A 15,794-nucleotide genomic window follows, 5' to 3' on the forward strand; every position below is an offset into this window, starting at 1 on the left:
CCTATGTTTTCTTTTAGGAGTTTTATGGTTTCAGGTCTGATATTCAAATATTTAGTCAATTTGAGTTAATTTTTGTGTATGGTGTAAGATAGTGGTCCATTTTCACTCTTTTGCATGTGGATATCCAGTTTTCCCAACATCATTTATTGAAGAGACGGTCCTTTCCCCATTGTCTGTTCTTGGCTCCTTTGTTGTAAATTAATGGACCATATATGTGTGGGTGGGTTTACTTCTGGGCTCTCTCTTCTGTTCCAGCTTTAATTATTATTAACAAAGCCATTAAACTGAAGAGCCCAAATGCTACATGGTTTTCCAACACAATAAGGATTACAATGGTGAGAGGAGAAACAACGTTGTTACGAATGGAGGTCACTCATTTCCATTTTCTGGCTGAGTCTGTGGAAGAACAGCTTTCTCACTACAAATATGTAAGCATTTGCCAAAGAGTATACTCCTTAAATTTCCATATTTTTCTATAATATTTCTATATTTTATCTAAAAATAAAAATTAGCAAATTATCCTCCATTAACAGCTCAGGATTATTATATAAAGTTTTCTCTTTCACATATTAAAAAAATTGCTTGGTGAGAACAGAGAGTAATCACTAGAATGACCCCAACTAATAATTAGAATTATTCATTTTATCTACATTTCTCCTAAAGATTGCTTCCATGTAAACCCTATGGTTTTTGAAGGGTTCTCTGGCATTATAGCTCCATCAAGTGGTAACATTGACATGAAGCTTCCAGTTTAATTTCCATACTAGAATTTCTATCAAGGCTGTGTTTATAAATAATTATTTCTTTGTTTCAAAGCACAAACTGAGCCATTTTTAATTTGGAAAATGTAATGATTTTGTTTATAGACAGAGATGGAGTATTTAGATTTTTTTGGTATGGAAACTAAAGAATCACTTTTTCCTACTATTTTCAATTTGATGCTTTGAGTATCTTTCAAGTATCATTTGCTTCTGGAAATACTATTGTCCGCCCTCAGGTCCTCACTGACTTTTGGCAGGAGACATCAGTCCCTTACCACATGGGCCTCTCCATACAGCTGCTCACAACATGGCGTCTGCTTCCCTCTTGGAGAAATGGATCCAAGAGAGAAGGAGAAAGATTAAGGGAGGAAGAGCAAAAGGGAAGTCACAGTCCTTTTGTGACCTAATCTCAGAAGTGACATCGCATCACTTTTGCTGTTTTTTCTACTCATTAAAAATGAGTCACGCGGTCCAGTTGCGCTCAAGGGGAGAGGGTTACGCCACAACGTGAGCACCAGGAAGCAGGGATTCCTGGAGGCCTTCTTAGAGGCTGCTGACCACGTGAGCTTTCCTGAAGTTAATGTACAACCTCTGAAACGCTCATACTTTATAAAAATTCACCTATATTATTGTTCTCCTATGGAAACCAATCATTTTATTATCAGTAATAGGGTTTACTATGCTCCAGGTACTATTCTAAATGTTAGCCACATATTTACTTGTTAATCGTTAACTCTCTAATCCTTTAACACCCCTCTAAGGTAAGCACTGTTATTATTCCCATCCCACAGATGAGGAAATTGAGGCACAGAGAAATTAAGTAATTTGTCAGGATTTGAAACTGGGCCCTCTGGCTCCAAGGAGAGTATAAAGTTGAACATGATTTCTATTTGCCATACAACAGAAATTGTAAATTGAAAATGAAAAACACCATTGAAAATAAAAGTAAAAACAGAATTTTAGCAATGATTCTCAGCTTTCCACTGCTCCAGCTCATACGTCTTGTATCTAAATACTGTGACCCTACTTCTGCTCTGCCTGCCAAAACCCTGGGTTAGGCCGGTATCCTGGTATAATTGTTAATAACAATTCTTTCACCCTCAAAAGTGTCCATATTTGGATGATAAATTATATGATAACTTTCAAAATAAGGCTATCAAAGTGTTCCAACACATCTAAAGAATACCACACATTTCATTATCAGAGAAAATTTAATCGTCCCATCACGCCTCCAGGTGCTTCTGATGTGGCCCTAAGGGTTGATAACCACTGTTCTAGATGGTGAAAACCGTAAGAACATTAATGGTAAAATAATATCTCAGTACAGTTTGTCTCCAATAGGGAGCAGCAGAAATCGTTTAGCCAGCTCGCACACATATGTGGGGGCAGAAACTCAAATATAGTGAATAATTAATTATAATAATACCAAGTTGTTTTAGAACTTATCTATCATTTTGTCCTTTAAAAGTACAATGTAATACAGGGATCTGGTAAATGGATTAATTTTATCAATAAAAAATATCCCAACTAGATAGATTATATTTCAAGATTTGTTTAAAAATTATTTTAAGCTGCCCAAGTTTATTAAGCTAAGTTGTTAAGCAGGTAAACGCCTACATCATTTATAAAACACATTCATTTTTGAAAGTGATAAGGACTAAGCTGATTAAAAATTGTCAAAACATATGTTGCAGAGCAAATGTACAGAAAAGAACTAAGAACATGCAAATTTCCAGATAATGCCATAGCCCGGAGACAGGTTGCGCTTCAGTCTTTAGCCAGAAGAGGGCATTACGTGACTGCCATATGATGGTGTATTAGTATATATTTTTAAAAATTTAAAGACTAGATCTGTGGGGAAAAAAAAGTGATGAATCATAGCATCCAAAAACTATACAGTGAAATCTTTTAATGAAAATAATTTTCCAAATGATTCTGCTTAAAGCACTCACCTTTCTTTCTACCTGAGAATTTAATAACCTTCTTATTTCATTATACGTATGGTCACTATGTTTTATTACAATGAAGGGTTTAAGATGGAGGAGGATCATTGTTAAAACTTGACACTAAGAGCCCCTATTGTAAGTTCCTCATTTTACAAATGATACAACTGGAGTTCAGAGATACTAGGTGGTATGCCTCAGACCCCCCCAGGGCTGGCGCTGTCATCTCCTCTAACTGCCCCTCTCAGAGCAGCCCTTCTGTAGTCTCCAGGTCACCACCACATCAGAGCATCACCCTGAACATGGACACACAGGGCTTACTGATTCACGTCAGAACTTCAGGCAGCACCGGCAGCACCAGAAGAAGCAGCAACTCATTCCTAAATATTGAAGTTAATACAATTTAAATAGAAACATTTCGTTGTGGCCATACTTAAGAAATTTTTCTAGTAAAACACAATTCTCTCCTTTTCAAAGAAAAATTGAAATGGTCCCCGGGGAAAGAGGGACAGTGCAAGAGAAGACTACACTAGTCTTCCTGCTAGCCCAAATAACGTCAGTCTCTGGTCACAGAATGATAGCATTATAGAACTAGAACATGGGCAATCAAATTGTCTCTCTTATTTATAAATGCTTTATAAATGAAGAATCTAAGGCCCTCGGAGGTTAAATGATAGGCTCAAGGACACAAACCCGGCAAGTGCCAGAAGTGATGGATCACTTAAGGTCTGTGGAAAGCTGAATTCTATGATGACCTTCTCCCCTGGTGTTGCTCCTGGTGATTAAATTAACTTAAGAGGCAAAAGAGATTTTGCTGATACAATTAATGTTACTAATCAGTTGACCTTAAAAGAGGGAAATTATCCAGGTGGGCTTAACTTAATCACATGAGCCCTTTAAAGAGTAGAATTTTCTCCAGCTGTGGGCAGAAGAGGACATCAGAAATTTTCGAAGCATGAGAGGGATTGGACCCGAGGAACAAATGTTCTCCGTTGCTGAGATGGAGGGGCCAGGCGGTGAGAGAAGCAGCCTGAGCGGCCCCCAGCTGACAGCAGGCAGGGAAACGAAGAGCCGTAACTGCAAGTAACTGAATTCTACCAACAACGTGAATGAATGTGGAAGCTGATTCTTCTCAGAGCATCCAGATAAGAGTCCAGCCCCAGCTAGCCCCTTGATTTCAGTCTCGTGAGGTCCTAAACAGCAAACCCAGTCGAGCCCATGTGAAATTTTGACCTGGAACTGTGAGATGATAAACTGATGTTCTCTTGAGCTGTTAACTTTTAGTAATTTGACGCATAGCAACAGAAAACTAAAACTAAGTCTAACCTGAAAACAGGAAGCATTTGAGAGTTTAAGGAAGAGGGACTTCAGCATAAGGTTTTTGTTACACAAATGATGGAAGAGCAGAGAAGCTAAATGGAAGATGAGAGGCAGCTCTGATTAGCAGCTGCAGAAAGCTACTACCACCCCCAGGTCAGAGGAACCGTGAGAAGAGAGTTACCAAAGCCCAGGGGTTGGACTCACACAGAAGTTGGAACCACAGTAGCCTGTCCAGGGCACACAGAGCCACTGGGTGAGCTGTGGTAGTTCCAGACACACAGCCTGAGGCACAGAGAGGGGTGCATCTTCCTTCTTGCCACTTTCCAGTTGTCCAGGAGTGCCTCCCCTTGGCCAGGTCCTGTTGGATATTGGCTGACATCGGAGTCAAAGAAAGACAGCCTGATGAGGGCAGCCTCCTGCCACACGGAGCAGAGCAGGGAACCGACAAGAGATGGATCTTAAGGCAAATAGTCCCAAGACAGGCCCAGATGGCATCAGAACCTTCAAGAAGACAAGGCAGTTGGAGTTCAGGCACTGTGCCAGACAACTTATTTATGTTCTCTCTCTCTGTTCATAGTTGATATTAATATCTTATTTTTGCATTCCTGCTTTACTGACTAGGAAATGGAGGTCCAGGGTGGTTAAAAGTTTTGCCCAAAATTATATTGCCTTAAATAAAAGACCTAGATAAACCCAGGTTTGTATAACAATCACGAGCCAACATCCAGGAGTCACAGTGAAGGCCTGCAGATCCCACCATTTGAAGTGGTAGGAAGACATGAACAAGGCAGATGAATTACCTGCAGTTTTATATTTTACTGCCCTACATAAAGAACTTTCATTTTTACTGAAGACAAAATGCATTTCAGATCATTATTTTCAATAGCTCAACAGTTTAATAGATTTTGTGTTCACCTATTGGGGTTAAGGTTACGATTCCTCCAGGCCTAATATGAGAAGTTTCCTGTTATAATCACAGAATCAAATCTGTGTGAGCCTCACAAGATTAATTTGTACACACATTTCCAGAGTTATTTTCTGAGATTTACGTTCTGAAGATCTATGTGGCAGTAATCTTATTTAACGTGAAAGAACTACCTGCTTCTTTTTAGTTTAAATTTAAAAATAGATTAATAATAAAATATGCTGTGATAGAAACACAAAGATAGAAGGAGAAATATTTATAGGCTAGCACAGTAGAACAATGATCTCCAAGTCAAGTAGAAATAACATTGGCTGGAGTGGGGAAAATATTTGACCTTCTATTTATATTTAATTTTTTCATAAATTGAGAAACAAATTAGTCTTTTCTATTCCTTAAGATGTGGATTGATGTGGGCACCTTCGTCTGCTCTGCAAGTCAGATCCTTTCATTGTTCCCACATCCCTAAAACACGCAGGATGTCCTCACATGTGGAAGGTATCGTTCTTACTTTTTGGTCTTGTATAAAATTTTGCTAAGTATTGAAAACTTTCTGTTCCTATTAGATGTATTCATAGATGATACTATATCATGTAAATTGTACTAATCCTAAAAAAATAAACAAGTATCATAAAAAAGATCCCTTCAATAAAATTGTCATGTATGTAACTCTGATAGTGCAAGTATAAAGAAAAAGGCATTAAGGAAATGACAGAGCTGACACCTCCCAAGATTAGCCCTTTTTCAGCCACAAAAAAGTAAAATGCATGGTGATTTAATTGAATAAAATATGTTCAATCACATTATTCTCATAAAACAATGTTCTTATTAATCATATTTTTACTGAGAGCAAAAATGATTTCTGTACCATTATTAATAAGCTAGAATTAATTATTTGAAATAGTATATTTTGTATATTTTTGTCTTTGCCACCTATTTTTATCTTTCTAATTTTCTGTATGTTTTAAGATGCAGACAGTACATGAGTACAGTTGCAAATAGAAACTAAACAGGGGTACACATATCAGGGGGCATGCTCAAAATTTGATGGGAGTGCCTGATCTGTCAAATTTGGAGAACCTCGCTTAGACAATCTTAAGAATGCAGAAACACAAAAGAACAATTTGTAGTTTGCATTTTCATGAACCAAGGGTTAATTCATTAGTGTGATCTTGCCCAAGGTTACATAACTATTACGTAGTGGATCCAGAATTTGAACCCGAGCAGTCTTACTCTAGAGCACAGGCTATTTCTCCCCTTTTTACCAACACTTCCCACATTTCCTAACTTACAAAAGTGTTTTGAGGTAGTATTCTGACTGCATGGACAGAAGAGTTCCTATATAGACTTATTTCTATTGTATGATGTAAAGCTTAATCAGAAGTTAGTGATGAAATATTGTCTAATAGTATATCTTTTTATCTTCAGATGAGCCTTTTGTGCACAGAGCCCATAAGTTAATTAGGGGTGATTTCCTTTCTTCATATATATATGAAATGCTTTACAATACATAATGCAGTCATTCATTTTCACACATTCAACAAGTACTTACTGAATATGTAATGTCTAAGAGCCAAGCACTGTTATAGGTACAGACGAGAAAGGAGTAATCAAAATAAAGTCCCTGGTCTCAGGTAACTTCCTTTCTAATGTTGGACACCATCTAGTCCATTCGGGCTGCTCTAACAAACTACCGTAGCCGGAATGTCTTAAACAACAAACATTATTTCCCATAGTCCTAGAGGCTTGGGGAGTCCAAGATCAAGGCACTAGAAGATTCAGTGTCTGGTGAGAGTCCACTTCCTGGTTCATAGACAGTCATCTTCTCGCTATGTCCTCAGGTGGCTGAGAAAAAAGGAGGGAGCTCTCTGGGGGTCTTTCATAGGGGCACTAATCCCATTCATGTGGGCTCTGCCCTCATGACCTATCACCTCCCTAGGTCCTCATCTCCTAACACCATCACATTGTGGGTGGGGATTTCAACATATGAATTTTGGGGAGACGCAAATATTCAGTCCATAACACACACTAACATTTACTATGTCAAGCATGGGAAGAAGGAATAAGCTAAACATAAACACAGATTTTTCTCTTCTTCAATTCTTTCCATTTATGCTCTATGATTGACCCGACAAAAACAAGCTCTAAGCAGAGTTGAAAAAGAAGAGCTGTTTTTCATCAGCTCCATTCGCTTCCCTTTTGCAACCTCTCTTTATTCTCATTTGCCCCAATCCTTATCCAACCTGAACCCTTGAGCCTCTGGTCTGAAGGGCTGCCAAGGTCACTCATCATGTCACTCCATTCTAGATCTCTCTCCCTGGCAGTGACAAATGCTCTGTGTGATTCTTGATTCCTTCCTGATTTTAAAATGTACCTCTCTGTCCTTCTCTCTTAAGATGATTCTGGATAATATTTTAACTTGATACATTGTTTTGATAAGAATGTTATGAGCTAAAAATGAATTAATAACTAACTACTAAGGAACATAGAATAATCATTCTACTAAATAATTCTACCTGAAGAATTTTGATATGCATTAGATTTGAATATAATGCTAGACTCTGCTCAGACTCTGTTCATAATTTACAGACTTTTGCATGTACAGCAAATCTGTCCCAGTAATTTCAAGGTAATCAGTCTCCTGGAAACCAAAGATGGACTCACCAGATGAGGAGTAGATTGAATAAGCAGGAGTTTGTCATCCACTGTTTGTGACAGAGTCACCAATGAAGGGCTGCTCTTAATTGCCAGATCAAGGATGCGAAGTGCAACACAACGTGGAAAAGTTATTCTAGCATAAACACATACAGGAAATATTCATGCAAGATTTAATCTTGCCATGGTGAAAGGCCTTAATACCTCTTATATAGAAACCCTGAGGATGGAGCACCATGAGACTTTCTCCCATCTGCCCTGTGCCACCAGAGGGTGTTAATGTCTGCTCCGTTGCCGTCTCAACTTCCCCGGACACATGCAAACACACACACACACACTTTGGACCTTATCCAATAACAGAACTAGACAGGGCTGACTATTCAACAGTCCCAAACACAAGCCAAGTATAAGACCTAATGGGAAGATGCAAGGTAATTAAAAGGATGAGGCTCTAAGGGAGACAGTCTGTGATGAAGATGACTGCCAGAGGTTAGTGGGTGACCACATGAGGTGCTCCAAGAATTTAAACCTAAAACCATGTGCATTTTGGATAAAATTTAATAGAATATAAAATCATTTCCATACTTCTACCCCTCTGTGGCCACAAACACAAAGTAAAGGCTTACCTGTCTATGTCGGTTTTCCCGGCTGGTTCGCTCACATGATTATGGACTTTAATTCTCCTCTTTCTTCAATAAGGGCAAACGGGCTGGAAGCACAGGCAGCAGGGAAGCAGATGCTCCCATCCAAGCCTGTGAACCTGCATATATCTAAATCCATATCTGTATCTAAATCAAAATATCCATTATTCTGAAGGAAAGAATGTTCCACCATATCATTTAAGTTGTTAACAGAATGTGCCAATGAGGAAAAATGGACTTAGCACAAATTATAATTTAGTTTCGAAAATGCTTTCAAGTGAAGTGCACAGTACGCATAGTAATGATTTCACAGCTCGAGTCCTTTTGTGAGAACAGTATTTGAGATAAATTCTTTAACCAGAGAACCAGAATTATGCTATGCTGGAAATTTACCTCGTTGGTTTCCTTCCAAAATCTCCCACAGGGGATGTCACCTGGGTGGTGTTTTGGAAGTTCAAGTTATTTGGCAAGAATTCTTAAAAATTCTTAAAGGAAGATGAATTACTTTTGGAAAAAATGAAAGCCGTATGCAGGAGTCACATGGTAGAGTGGTAGATGGGCCAGAGAAGATGCGATTAGGAGGTACCCTCTTTTGTATCCTAGGCAGATGACTTGAAACCACTGGCCCTAAATCAGTTTGAAACCCCTGTGTTCTTTGTTACCCCAGGTGCTAAAAGCTAAAGTGTTTCTGAGTTTTTAAGAAGAGGCCAAAGTCTGGGGATGATAATTTTGAACCATGAAAAATGTATTAGGCAAATGCTTTAAGTGTGAAAATTGAGAAACAAAACATAGGTTTGTAGGGGAGGAAAAATAATTTTCCCCTTACCATTCTGATTTCTTGGCTGAGACCCCTGTAATAAAAGACAGCTTAACAAGAGAAAAACAAACAGCAGTTTATTAGCATGTACACCTCATGTGCACACGGGAGATACCCAGGGGAAAAATGAGTAATTCAAAGAAGTGGCTTAGAATTCATGCTTAGGGGGCCAGTTGAGTGGTTAAGCCTGTGGGCTCCGCTTCAGTGGCCCAGGGTTTTGCCATTTCGGATCCCAAGTGCAGACGTGGCACCACTCATCAGGCCACGCTGAGGCGGCATCCCACATAGCACAACGAGAGGGACCTACAACTAGAATATACAACTATGTGCTGGGGGGCTTTGGGGAGAAGGAAAAGAAAGAAGATTGGCAACAGTTGTTAGCTCAGGTGCCAATCTTTAAAAAAAAAATTCAGGCTTAAATACCATCTTAATAGGGAAAGGGAGGTAGGCCTTTTAGGGGAGAGTAAGTGATTTTTAGGAAAAATGATTGTGCCCTTAAAAGAATCAATGAAAGGTATGATGGTTTGTGACAGTTTGTCTGGCTGTGGCGTCGACTTCTAGTCTTGTCTCTTCCCTGGTTGATGAGACTCCCGGGGAGGAGATTGATGATGATTGAGTTCCTCTTGGAGGATCTGTCTTTAGGCAGATATGGGGAGTTCAGAGAAAGCCTCTTCCTGCTTTCGCTGTTTTCCCAGTGCCTATAGCTCTAAATATCAATTTATGAAAGCAGTATATTTTGAGGTGGCATGTCCTGATCTCCTACAGTCATATTTTGGAGTGGCATATTCTGCTACCCTTCAGGTTCCAGAGAGTTTCCAGAACACTTCTCTGAAAGTGAGGTATGAGCTGAAAGTGAAGGATGTGTCAATCTTGGTGCATGATTCAATACTGGTTTTTGAGTAAGTCTTTGGAAGAATGGAAGGTGATAAGGACATGTATGCCAAGTTTTCATCACTCATTCTACTAGAGGGCTGAAAGATTTTGAATTAAGTAATGGGTTTATTAAAAATGTATGCAATGTAGAGGGGACCATGGAACTTGACCAGAAAACCGGTATAGTTCAAAGAATTGTTTGCGAGGAAGCATTTATTGCCAGAATCTGTAAATCAAAATCAATGATAAAATTAACTTGAGTGCCCTCTTAAATTTCTCACATAATGCAATTAACTTGGGTGGAGGAGAAGCTGAGAACACAGCAAATTTTTGAAGCCAAATAGATTGACGGGAGTGGTGACTCAGCACCAAGCTTGTGCCTTAGTGAGTAGAGCAAAACTTTTAGAAAGACAAGTCAGTGGGACTTGAGAACCTCCAAACTCCACCTTGGGAAGGGAGGTCAGGCATCAAGACAGAAGACTTTGTCTAAATTCCAGGCAAAGATGGTCCAGTTCTTGTCACTAACGTGAGTAAACTCATGTGGTCTCCAAGTACACACTGCCAGGTAATGGCATTTGTGTTGCAAATTATGGGGAATGTTTAGAGCAATCTCCAAAAGAGCGTATGGCCCTTGCCTGGGTCTTGCAGATCACTGGTTCAGCCTCACTTCACAGCTCTGTGACCCCACCCCAACTCCACTCTACCCTCAAGGTTCCTTCCCCATGGATTGGTAGAATGTGCTGATTCAGACAAAGTGAGTACCTTGTCAATTTATGGGGAACATACCAAGTCACTATAAATTTTTCAGTAATTTTATCAGTATATCTCACCAATTTCTCCTGACAAAACTTGCTAAGGTCCAGCCTCTGTGGCTTGAATGCAAAGATAAAAGTACAATAGTTGATTGTGGTCAGCATGGAATTTCCTGGGAAGGTTTTGAGGGTGGTGGAATGAATGCTGAATACTTTTGTGGGGTATGACTTTGAAAGCCTTCCTGAAGTAGATACATATTCATTAGCACCAGTTTCTTTCAAGAGTTTGCACACTACTATCACAAACTAGTTATGAGAAGAATTTAGCCACACTCCCAAAATACTCCAGCAATGCTAAGACATACCATATCTAGATGTAGGAAAACAAAGGGAATCCATTTGCAACTCAATAGCCAATGGCTTGTAGCCAGCCTTTCCCACTCAGGGGCCCTAGGAACTGAGTATGAACAACTTTAACTTCATGGTTTGCCAGCTCCTGAGCCACAGAATTTTCTCTCCATGAGGGAACACGTGCTGTGCAAAAGAGGAGTGTCATCAAATAATACAAAACCTTGAATCCACGCAGGAAAGTTCAAAGATCAATTATTTACAAAGAGATCAGTAATTTGAGATTTTTTAAAATAAATATCCATAACAGCTAATTCTCCAAGTTGGTGTTTTTGTTCATTCTTGATGATAAAAGAAATCCAGAAATTCAGAGAAGCAGGGATGGGTGTGTTATATACTTAAAACAAACAAAACAAAAGAACTAATAAAGATAAATACAATGCAAATGGAAAGGTTATTTGGGGCACCCTAAGCAAATAAAAACTAGTGGCCCATGTCTTACAGAGTTTTCTCTAGAAGCAAAGCCTGAGATGACAACTCTTGTTCAAATAATTTATTAAGAAATTGCTCTCAAGAGAAAAGGATCTAGGAATACAAATTTGAGTAAACAAAAAAAAGCCCAAGCAAGAACATGTCCTTAGGTGGAAACTAGCTTTAGTCAGATCCCACAGGAAAGCTCTGGAACAGCTCTTGAGATCACAAGCTCAATCTTACCTTAAGGAGAGAGGGGGTAAGAAGGACATAGCCAACTGATCAAGGTTGCTCCTATTTAGCCAAGGACAATTCTCTGGAAAAGGAGAACCTATTCATCATTGTCACCCAACCCTCACATCGCCGGAGGGCTGGGTGCACTAGCTGGCAAAGGAGATCCCAGCAGAGCACCAACTGTATCCACGATTCTTCACCCCTTGTCTACGTGCTTCTCACATTAAGTTCACTCCATCCGGGAAGAGTGTCTCCAGGACTATCACTAGTCACAATTCCTGGGGAAACTTCAGAGGAGAGTTAGTAGGTTGAACTATGGTTCCTAAGGCTTTGGGTGGTCCTGAGATAATAACCGATAGTCAACACGGCACGTTCTAGCTTCCCTTCCCCTTTGGCTGGTACTATGTGACTTGCTTGTTGGGTGAATCCAGACCCTCACCACTCATCTTGAGGTCCTGGGTACTATGTCCTTATCAGGCTGTAGTTGTAGAACCTGACTATTTCCAGTTTCCACTGGGCCTAAGGGACCAAGAGATAGCCTAGTAGATCACTTTAGTGCCCAAAATACTCCCGCTTGTCACTCTTATTTAGTAGCAGCCCTACCTCCTATTGATGACTAGGTCTAATATCATGCCAGTAAGGTAACTCTTTTCTCTACTCACTTTCTTCCCGGCACAAGAAGTCCCAAGTGACAAGGCAGCAGCAGGAGACACTAAGGTGGCTGCCTATGATCCCTGCCAACTGTGTTCACGCCTTTGTGTAAATTTCTCTCCTTGGGTGTGAATGGGGCCTGTGATTTGCTTTTAACTAATAGAATATACCGAAGTATTGGCTGTGTTTTTGTTTTCTAGGGCTGATACAACACATTACCGTAAACTGGATGGCTTAAAACAGCAGGAATTTATTCTCTCACAGTTATAGAGTCTAAAAATCCAACAGCAAGGTGTTGGCAGAGCCATGGTCCCTCTTAGGCTCTAAGGAAGAATTCTTCCTTGCCTCTTCTTGGCTTCTAGTGGTTGCCAGCAACCCCTGGCATTTGTAGGCTTGTAGCTGCATCACTCTAATCTCCGCCTCCATCATCACATGCCCTTCTTCTTTATATGCGTCTCTGTGTCTTCACATGACCTTCCCATAAGGACACAGTTATTGGATTTAGGACCTACCCATATCCAGCATGACTTCGTCTTAACTTACTGCATCTGCAAAGACCCTATTTCCAAATAAGGTTATACTCTGAGATTCCAAGTAGACATGAATTGGGGAGGGGCACTATTCAACCGAGAACAGTTGTCATTTCCATGATTATGCTAGAGAGATTATGCTCCTTGATGGCTTGATGAAGTAAGCAGCCATTTTGGAGAAGCCCAGGTGTCAGGAAACTGTGAGCAGCCTCTAGGAACTGTGGGAGGCTTCTAAGAGCTAAAGACCATCTCTAGCTGACAGCCAGCAAGAAGCTGAGGACCTGAGTCCTACAACCACAAGGAAATGGATTCTCCCAACAACTTTAGTGAATGTTATGGTTGAATCGTGTTCCCCAAAAAGGATATGTTGAAGCCCTAACCGTCAGCACCCCAGAATGTGATGTCATTTGGAAATAAGGCTATTGCAGATGTAATAGTTAAGATAAGGTCATGCTAGAGTAGGGTAGGCCCTTAATTCAATATGACTGATGTCCTGAGAAGAAGAGAAGAGAGACATGCAGGGAGAAGATGGCCATGTGAGTACAGGGGCAGAATTTGGAGTGATTCATCTACAAAACAAGGAATGCCGAGGATTGCCAGGAAACACCAGAAGCTAGAAGAGGCAAAGAAGGATTGTCTTCTACAGGTTTCAGAGGGAGCACGCTCTGCTGCCACCCTGATTTCAGACTTCTAGCTTCCAGGACTGTGAGACAACACACTTCTGCTGTGTAAGCCACCCAGTGTGTATATTTTGTTATGCCAGCCTTAGGAAACGAATATAGTGAGCTTTGAAACACGTTCTTCCCCAGGCAAGCCTCCAAATGAGGATGCAGCCTGGCTGAGACCTTGACTGAAGCCTTGTGAACTCTAAGCAGAGGACCCAGCTAACCCATGTGTAGACTCCTGACCACAGAAACTGTGAGATAATAAATGAATGCTGTTTGAAGTTGCTCAGTGTGTGGTAACTTGCTATGCAGCAATTCTGAACCTACGTCTTCACCAATTGGAGATACTGTACCATATAATGGCCATTTTAAAAAATGCACATACTTCATTTTGAAGGTTAAAATCCCATTATTAAACCATGTTATCTCCAAGCTGGTGCCTCCACTATGTCTTCAAGAGGTTGGCAACTTCTAGATAGTGTAGTTTGCGGTAGAACCAGCGGATCTCACGGTGCACCTTTGTCGTAGGGCAGGCCTCTTAGTCCACAGCAATGTTTTACAGGATCTTGTTGGAGGATCAGATCCTGAGAGCCCTTGCATAGTAGTTCTGGCTGAGAAACTAAGCAGGGAAAGCAAATCCATATGTGGAATATGTGTCAAACCTGGCCAGTATGAATCTTTGCCTTTCCAGAATAAAAGGGATCTGATATAATCAACTTGCCAGTAGCTGACTGATTAGTCTCCTTGGGGTATGGTACACTTTTGAGGGATCACTGTTAGTCTCTGTTTCTGGTAGATCAGATGTTCAGCAGTGGTATTATATGAGTCAGCCTTAACAAGAAGGAACCCATGCTGTTGGGCCTGTGCTTTGCATCCATCCCTGCCTCCATGTCCACTCTGGCCATGAGCTCTTAAAGGAACTGGCATGCTCCAGGACAGAGGCTGTGACATGAACTGGCCAAGTCCTTCTATCTACTTATCTCTTCCACAGTGAGCACCAATGTATCTGTTCAGTTTTTCTTATTTTTGTTTTTATTATTTAGCCTGCATTCCTACGAGTTGCTTCTGTGCCTTCGTGGCTTAATGATCGGTCAATGATTTCAGCCTTAAGACTTCAACCTTTTGCCAGTTCCTCTTTGTGAGTTGGTGAACACATTCAAAATTGAAGCCAGCTACAAATCCTTCAGAAGAATATGGACAGCTAATGTGTTGCCCATCTTTATCTAGTAGACTCAGTCAAGCAGACCCATTTCTTTGAGCCTTTAGAGTCCTTCTTCCACATTTTGCCTACAGCAGTCTAGTATCTCTACTTCATTTACTGCAGGCCATTGCTTTCAAGAGCCTTCTTGCAGCATATTGGAATCAAATCCTGGAGGTCTGCCTAAAATGTAAAGTCTCCATATTGACAAACTCTCCCGTATCTAGCTTCCTCTTGACCCAACAGCTCATGTATACACTCTCAGGCATTCTCTTCTGGTTCATCCCAATGCATAGTGCCTGTCTTTTGAGAACCCTCATGCCAGTTAATCATTGTCTGTAATCAACAGTGAGCATGAGCATGAGCATAGCCTCCTGAGTGAGGTGGCTTCTATTTGGGTGAGATTAATTCTTTCAAGAAGGAGGCAGCTGACATCATTACACTTGGCTGATGAGTGCATCTGAGAAAATGGCACTTGGGCGGAGCACCAACAGCATTCACTTTATCCTCTACCCACTGGGGAAGCTTGCAGGGAGCTGCATGGGGTTCAGACACTCCCCAATCCCCACTCTGCTGTGTACTGTGAATGCTCCAGAATCATTATTTGAAATTGAAGTTTTGAACTGTTTGTGCATTATGGATTCCATGTTTGTGCTTACTATTACAAACACTGAGGCTGTGTTAAGACAAACTGCACCACACCTCCTTGCATATTGTGTCATATTGAGAGAGTTGTCTTTTTCTGTTTTTAAAATATCTAAATTGCCTTTCATTTGTCCTATCTAAGGCCAGAAAATTCCCACTGAAAAGTAATCCCTTTCTGACGTACAGAGTAGAAGCCACCTTACAGAGTAGCCCAAGATGTAAGTTGATTGGTTATTTGAAATTGTTATTTGAAGTAACAAAAAAGAAAGGATATGTAAATCTCTTAAACATTTTATTTTGGTTTAAAACATATAAATGTACATTTATTTGCCAATTTGGGAATAAGACCTTTCCTTTTAGTGTGGGGT

This window comes from Equus asinus, chromosome 3 (assembly GCF_041296235.1).
Source record: "Equus asinus isolate D_3611 breed Donkey chromosome 3, EquAss-T2T_v2, whole genome shotgun sequence".
NCBI lineage: Eukaryota > Metazoa > Chordata > Mammalia > Perissodactyla > Equidae > Equus > Equus asinus.